This window comes from Arachis ipaensis, chromosome B7 (genome assembly GCF_059453495.1).
Source record: "Arachis ipaensis isolate K30076 ecotype BB chromosome B7, ASM5945349v1, whole genome shotgun sequence".
In the NCBI taxonomy this organism is placed as follows: Eukaryota; Viridiplantae; Streptophyta; class Magnoliopsida; order Fabales; family Fabaceae; genus Arachis; species Arachis ipaensis.
The window spans coordinates 101,258,437-101,267,171 of NC_142442.1; the positions used below are offsets into that span (position 1 = coordinate 101,258,437).

Here is an 8,735-nt window from a genome sequence, read left to right on the forward strand (position 1 = left end):
TTCTGAGCCAATATGGCATTCAGAGTATCAATTTCAAGAATTCCCTTCTTCTGAGGTATCCCATTACTCACAGGATTCCTCTCAGAAGTTTACATGAACTGGTTATTAGCAACCATGTCAATGAGTTCTTGAGCTTCTGCAGGCATTTTCTTTAGGTGAATGGATCCACCTGTAGAAGTATCCAATGACATCTTAGCTAATTCAGATAGACCATCATAGAATATATCCAGGATGGTCCATTCTGAAAGCATGTCAGAAGGACACTTTTTGGTCAGTTGCTTATATCTCTCCCAAGCTTCATAGAGGGATTCACCTTCTTTCTATTTGAAGGTTTGAACATCCACTCTAAGCTTACTCAGCTTTTGAGGAGGAAAGAACTTGGCTAAGAAAGCCGTGACTAGCTTATCCCAAGAGTTCAGGCTATCTTTGGGTTGAGAGTCTAACCACACTCTAGCTTTGTCTCTTACAGCAAACGGAAAAAGTATAAGCCTATAGACCTCGGGGTCAACCCCATTGGTCTTAATAGTATCACAGATCTGCAAGAACTCAGTTAAGAACTGAAAAGGATCTTCAGATGGAAGTCCATGAAACTTGCAGTTTTGTTGCATCAGAGAAACTAATTGAGGTTTCAGCTCAAAATTGTTTGCTCCAATGGCAGGAATGAAGATGCTTCTTCCATGTAAATTGGAATTAGGTGCAGTAAAGTTACCAAGCATCCTCCTTGCATTATTATTATTTTCGGCTGCATCTCCTCTTCTTGTTTGAAAATTCCTGTGAGGTTGTCTCTGGATTGTTGTATTTTAACTTCTCTTAGTTTCTTTTTCAGAGTCCTTTCAGGTTCAGGATCTGCTTCAACAAGAATGTTCTTTTCCTTGCTCCTGCTCATATGACAAAGAAGGGAATAACAAAGAAAATATGGAATCCTCTATGTCACAGTATAGAGATTCTTTTGTGTGAGTAGAAGAAGAAAAGAATGTAATGTAAAGAAGAGAAGAGGGAAAACTCGAACACAGAGAGGGAGGTGGTGTTCAAATTTTTCGATGGAAGAGAAGTATTAGTAGATGAATAAATAAATAGAAGGAGATGAGAGAGAGAATTTTGAAATTTAATTAAAATAAAAATTAAAATTGAAAGTTAGATTTTGAAAATTAAAGTTAAAATTAAATTAAAATTAAAACAATTAGTTAATTAAAAAGGAATTTTGAAAAAGGAGAGAGGGAATTTTCGAAAATAAGAGAGAGAGGATTAGTTAGGTAGTTTTGAAAAAGATATGATTGAAACAAAAAGATAAGATTGATTGAAAAAAGTTTTGAAATTTGTTTTTGAAAAAGATATGATTGAAATTTAAAAAGATATGATTGAAACAAAAAGATAAGAATTGAAAATCAATTTTTTTTAAAAGGATAAGAAGTTAGAAAAGATTTTGAAATTGAATTTGAAAAAGATATAATTGAAATTTTAATTTGAAAAAGATTTGAAAAGAAAATTAAAATGATTTGATTTTGAAAACTAAAGTTGATTACTTGACTAACAAGAAACTAAAAGGATATGATTCTAGAGTTTAAAGATTGAATCTTTCTTAATAAGCAACTAACAACTTGAAATTTTTCAATCAATCATATTAAATGTTAGTAAAGATTTTGAAAATTAAGAAATAAAATAAGAAAAAGATTTTGAAAATCAAATTTAAAAAGTTTTCGAAAATATGAAGGTAAAATGAAAAAGATTTTATTTTTGAAAAAGATTTTGAAAAGATAAGATTTTTAAATTGAAAATTTGATTTGATTCATAAGAAACAATTAAATTTAAAAACTTTTTGACAAAATCAAATCATATTTTTGAAAATTTTGAGTAAAAGAAGGAAAAGATATTTTTTTTATTTTTGAATTTTAATGATGAGAGAGAAAAACATGAAAAAGACTCATAACATAAAAATTATGAATCAAAACACAAAATGCATGCAAGAACACTATGAATGTCAAGATGAACACCAAGAACACTTTGAAGATCAAGATGAACATCAAAACTTATTGTTGAAAATTTTTAATGAAAGAAAAACATGCAAGACACCAAACTTAGAAATTTTCAAACTTTAGAAACTAACAAATTAAAAATGCATATGAAAAACAAGAAAAGACACAAAACAAGAAAATATGAAGATCAAACAAGAAGACTTACCAAGAACAACTTGAAGATCATGAAAAACACTATGAATGCATGAATTTTCGAAAAATGCATAAATTTTTAGAGAAAAAATGCAATTGACACCGAACATAAAAATTTACTCTAGACTTAAACAAGAAACAAAAAATATTTTTGATTTTATGATTTTAGTAATTTTTTTTTGGATTTTTGTATATTTTTATTTATTTATTTTTTTTTTTGAAAACATATAGGGAAAAGGAAGCAATGAATTCAAAGTCCTCAATCAAGATTCCAGCAATCATACCAGGTTAGTCTAAGGCTTGATGGCCAGCCAAACTTCAGCATACCATTTTGAAACTTTAGAATTCATTCTTAAAAATTTAGAATAATTTTCAAAAACAAAAGGAAAAGAAATTTTTTTGAAAGATTTTTGAAAACAAATTTTTTTTTTCAAAAATAGGAATAATAAAAACAAAAAGGTTAAAATTAAAATAAAGTTACCTAATCTGAGCAACAAGATGAACCGTCAGTTGTCCAAACTCGAACAATCCCTGGCAACGGCGCCAAAAACTTGGTGTGCGAAATCGTGATCATTTCATTCCTTGGTAACGGCGCTAAAAACTCAATACGCACGTTCATGATCTTATATCTATTTCACAACTTTGTACAACTAACCAGCAAGTTCACTGGGTCGTCCAAGTAATAAACCTTACGTGAGTAAGGATCGATCCCACGGAGATTGTCGGCTTGAAGCAAGCTATGGTCACCTTGTAAATCTCAGTCAGGCGGATTAAATTGTATTAAGAAATTATAGTGGATGAAAATAAATAAAATATAAAATAGGATAGTGGTACTTATGTAATTCATTGGTGAGAATTTCAGATAAGCGTATAGAGATGCTTTCGTTCCTCTAATCTCTACTTTCTTGCTGTCTTCATCCAATCAATCCTACTCCTTTCCATGGCAAGCTTTATGTAGGGCATCACCGTTGTCAATGGCTATATCCCATCCTCCTGTGAAAATGGTCCAATGCGCTGTCACTGCATGGCTAATCATCTGTCGGTTCTCGATCATACTGGAATAGGATTTACTATCCTTTTGCGTCTGTCACTACGCCCAGCACTCGCGAGTTTGAAGCTCGTCACAGCCATCCCTTCCCAGATCCTACTCAGAATACAATAGACAAGGTTTAGACTTTCCGGATCTCATGAATGGCCATCCATGGGTTCTAACTTATACCACGAAGATACTAATATCTCGGACTCGGTCCCTTGTATTAGATATCCAAGAGATATCCATTCAATCTAAGGTAGAACGGAAGTGTTTGTCAGGCACGCGTTCATAAGTTGAGAATGATGATGACTGTCACGATCATCACATCTATCATATTGAAGTGTGAATGAATATCTTAGAAGCGGAATAAGTTGAATTGAATAGAAAAACAGTAGTACTTTGCATTAATCTTTGAGGAACAACAGAGCTCCACACCTTAATCTATGGTTTGTAGAAACTCTACCGTTGAAAAATACATTAGTGAAAGGATCAGGCATGGCCGAATGGCCAGCCCCCATGATCTAAGAACTAAACGTCCCAAGATGTCTAATACAATAGTAAAAAGTCCTATTTATACTAAACTAGTTACTAGGGTTTACAGAATTGAGTAAATGATGTAGAAATCCACTTCCGGTGCCCACTTGGTGTGTGCTTGGGCTGAGCTTGAAGTTTACATGTGGAGAGGTCATTCTTGGAGTTGAACGCCAGTTTGTAACGTGTTTCTGGCGTTGAACTCCACTTTGCAACTTGTTTCTGGCGTTTGACTCCAGAATGCAGCATGGAACTGGCATTAAAAGCCAGTTTACCTCATCAATCCTTATTAAAAATATGGACTATTATATATTTCGGGAAAGCCCTGGATGTCTACATTCCAATGCAATTGGAAGCGCGCCAATTGGAGTTCTGTAGCTCCAAAAAAACCAATTTGAGTGCAGCGAGGTCAGAATCCAATAGCATCTGCAGTCCTTCTTCAACCTCTGAATCTGATTTTTGCTCAGGTCCCTCAATTTCAGCCAGAAAATACCTGAAATCACAGAAAAACATACAAACTCATAGTAAAGTCTAGAAATTTGATTTTTAATTAAAAACTAATAAAAATATACTATAAACTAACTTAATCATACTAAAAACATACTAAAAATAATGCCAAAAAGCGTATAAATTATCCGCTCATCAGCAAGCGGTTTGAAGCTCTAGGCCACAGACTACCTTCTCTTACTTCTTCTAATGACGCGGCCACATCCTCCGCAGCACCTTCAGCGCCTGCAGCACCACCAGCATCCACAGTGCCTTCATCCGTTTCCCAGCCAGTTTACCATCTACTGCACCGCCTCTTTGAGCGTCTTGACCAGATGGAGTGCTGCACTCAACAGTGTATTGAGCAGTCTGAGTGTCGCAACAAGCGATGCTCTGAGCATCTGAAGATGATGATGAGGACTGGGCATACTGACATTCCCTCCGAGCTTGACACACCATCGGAGCACTCTGAGGAGGCGAAGGAGGATGAGCAGGAGGAGGATGCACAGGTGGAGGACCAGAAATATGCACAACAGGAGGAGCCTCAGCTTGAGCAGCCTGCAGCGCCTCAGGCCCCTACGCAGCCAGAGCCCACAAAGCCAGCAGCACACACTTCCGTAGGCGACGACCCTTCACACCTGGCTTGACTAGAGCATCGAGGACGATGCTGTGATCTACATGTGGAGAGGTCGCCATCTTTAGCAGATTTTATTTTAGTGAACTATTTTAGACTTTTTATCCTATTTTTGCTTTATTTTGCATTTTGTTTTATTTTCTTTTATTTTATTTTTCTTTTAGTACTTGCAAATTTTTTATTTTATTGTACTTCTGTTTATTTTTACTTTGTTGCATTTCGCACTTTGGGCTGTATATATCTTAGATATTTAGCTTGAATTGCACTTTTAGTCTATTAGTTGTGATATGGAAAAACATGGATTATTCAGTTAGTTTACCCTTTTTAGCATATGAGAAATTGACTTTATTGAAAATAGGGAGTAAACTAGAAATTTTTAGTTTTTTTCATAGTCACAACAATCCATTTAGTATATATATATATATATATATATATATATATATATATATATATATATATATATATATATATATATATATATATATATTATAAATATTGGTCAATTGATGAAATTTTCAAGGAATATATTTATTTTTAGAAAAGGCATTTAAGATTCACGTTGATTTGAGTTAAATCCCTTTTTGTAACTTGCATGATATATACAATTGGAATATGGTTTTTGAGCTAAGAACACACAACCCATGAGTATTTTAGCTTAATTGTATGGTTACATTATTTAACGATAATATTTTATTTTTGTGTGTTTCTTCACTATGATTGAGGCCATCATTTGTTATTAGCTCACTTCTCCCCAATTAGCCTACCATTTCAATCAACCTTGTTCACCACTTTGAGCCTTTTAATCCCCATTTATTCTGTATTTTACCACATCACTAGTCTTAAGCAGAAAAACAAATTAATTACTCTAAATTAAATCTTTGGTTAGCTTAAGTTAGAGATTGTATGTCAATTAAGTGTGAGGAACCGTGGAAACTTGGAATTGACAAGATATTGGGAATTTGAGTACATACTCATGTGAGACCAGAAAGACTATGTGCATTGATATGTTATATTTTTTTCTATTTCATAAAAAAAAATTATGAATTATAATATAAGTAAATAGATAAATAAGGGGGCAAAATTACCCCAATATTAAGTTTAAATGAAAGATCAATGCATATGTGGTGAAATTAAAGAAAATTTGGTACATGAGTATGTGATGCAAAAGTGGGAATTTTGGATAGCTGGGCATGATTTTAGAGTTATATATAGTATGTGTATGTTAGGTGAGAACTTAGGTTAATCAAAGATTCAATTTACAGCTAACTTGGCCATACATATATCCTCACATTTACCTTAGCCCCATTACAACCTTGAAAAGACCTCATGATGTTTGCATTTGTACACTTAATATTTACTGATTGGTTAGATGAAGAACAAAGTTTTAGAAAGCATGACTAGAGAAGAGTAGAGTGGTTTAACCCCAAACACTTGAGTGATTAGAGTGCACATACAAATCCAGTGAGGGTTCAATTGCTCAATTTCCATAGGTCCATATTTGATCTTTGCTTGTCTTGCAAGTTTGTGAACTCTTTTGATTAACTTAACTCAATTGTGAATGTGTTTTAATATGATTTAGTCCTTGATTGTGCATATATAATTTCTTGGAAAGTTGACTCAATTTGACCGCATGTATGCTAATATATATAGATAGATAGTAATTAGAATTGCATGATTCATGTAGGTAGCTTGCATCTAGATAGATTGCATTGCATAAGTTCCACCATTCTGCTTTCATTCTTTTGGTTCTCTTGAACTTAGCATGAGGACATGGTAATGTTTAAGTGTGGGGAGATTGATAAACCACTATTTTATGGTTTATCTTGTGCTAATTTGAGTGGTTTTTATTAACTCTTTGCTCACTTATTCATATAAATTTGCATGGTTTTATAGTTCCTTCCTAATTTTGTGATATGGTTGAAAACATGTTTCCTAGGGCTTTAAACTGTCAATTTTAATTATCCTTTATTACCATTCGATACCATAATCTATATGTTGAGTGCTTTCAGGCTGTATAGGGCAGGAATAAATTAGAGGATGGAAAGCAAACATGCAAAAGTGGAAGGAACGCGAAAAATGAAGTTTTGAAGAGCTGGCAGCGAGGCGCACGCATGGGCAACGCGTACGCATGCCTATCACAAAAGACAAGTGACACGTATGCGTGACTGACACGTACGCATGACAAGGAATTTCTCCAAACGATGCACACGCGTGACCTAAGCATACGCGTGACTTGCGTCACGTGCAGAAAGTTGCAGAAAGCGCCGGGGGCGATTTTTGGGCTCTTTTTTGGCCCAGTTCCAAGCCCGAGAACATAGAATAGAGGCTGCAGAATGGGGGAATCACACATCAATTCATTCACAATTTAGGTTTTAGATGTAGTTTCTAGAGAGGGAGGCTCTCTCCTCTCTCTAGGTTAGGATTTTAGGATTACCTTTGTTTAATTTCGGATTTCTACTTTACTTTAATTTAGTTCTCTTCTACTCTTATTTGTTCTAGTCCTTTAGTTTATCTATTTCTCTTGTTGGTTCACTTATTTTCCCAATTTAGCTTTATGAACTCTAATGTTGGACTTGATTTTCTATTTAATACAATTTGAGGTATTTCATGATTATTGTTTCTTGCTTTAATTGTTGTCATTGATGCTTGCAATTGTTGGTTTTAAACTTTACATTCCCTATTACTTTTCTATGTTTTTATGTTATGCCTTCCAAGTGTTTGTTAAAATGCTTGGGAGGGTTTTAAATTAGATTTTTATATTCTTGGCTTTGGTTGAGTAATTCGAGACTTTTGAGTTATCAAACTCCTTTGATTATTAATAATTGAAAGTTGCTGGTTGATTTGGATTACTCTAAAGCTAGTCTTTCCTTAGGAGTTGACTAGGACTTGAGGAATCAAATTGATTAGTCCACTTGACTTTCCTTCATAGTTAGAGGTTAACTAAGTGGGAGCAATGGACAATTCTCATCACAATTGATAAGGATAACTAAGATAGGACTTCTAGTTCTCTTACCTTGCCAAGAGCCTTTCTCAACTATTAGTTTAATTCTTGCAATTTAAATTCCTTATTCAAAACCCAAAAAGATACTTTTCCATAACCAATAATAAATACACCTCCCTGTAGTTCCTTGAGAGACAACCCGAGGTTTAAATACTTCGGTTTATTTTTATTGGGTTTGCTTAAGTGACAAACAAATTTTTGTATGAAAGGATTCTTTGTTGGTTTAGAAACTATACTAGCAACAAGAATTCATTTGTGAAATTCTTTACTTGAAAAAATCCATTCATCAAGCGCGTACAGTCCATTCTCCTTAATGATCCTACTCAAAACGCCACCGACAAGGTTGGATTGATGAGCGGATAATTTATACACTTTTTGACATTGTTTTTAGGTAGTTTTTAGTATATTTTAGTTACTTTTTATTATATTTTTATTAGATTTTATGCAAAAATCACATTTTTGGACTTTACTATGAGTTTGTGTATTTTTCCGTAATTTCAGGCATTTTCTGGCTGAAATTGAGGGACCTGAACAAAAGTCTGATTCAGAGGCTGAGAAAGGACTATAGATGCTGTTGGATTCTGACCCTCCTGCACTCGAAGTGGATTTTCTGGAGCTACATAAGTCCAATCGGCGTGCTCTCAATTGCGAGAACGTAGACATCTTGAGCTTTCCAGAATATATAATAGTCCATACTTTGCCCGAGATTTGATTGCCCAAACTGGCATTAAACGCCTGCCAAAGACCCTTTTCTGGCGTAAAACGCCAGAACTGGCACACTTATTGGCGTTAAACGCCCATTTTGGCACCCAGGGAGGAGTTTAACTCCAATTTGAGGCATATGCACGTGGAAGCTTGAAAGATTAGCCCAAACACCCACCAAGT

General features: G+C 34.3%; 1 non-coding gene across 1 annotated transcript; it reads left to right on the forward strand.

Moving 5' to 3' along the window:
- The first annotated feature begins 245 nt into the window (after nt 1-245).
- On the forward strand, nt 246-353 carry LOC148553534 (small nucleolar RNA R71). Its single transcript, XR_015893684.1, has one exon. It is a non-coding gene; the product is annotated as a small nucleolar RNA R71 (small nucleolar RNA).
- Nucleotides 354-8,735: the final 8,382 nt, after the last annotated feature.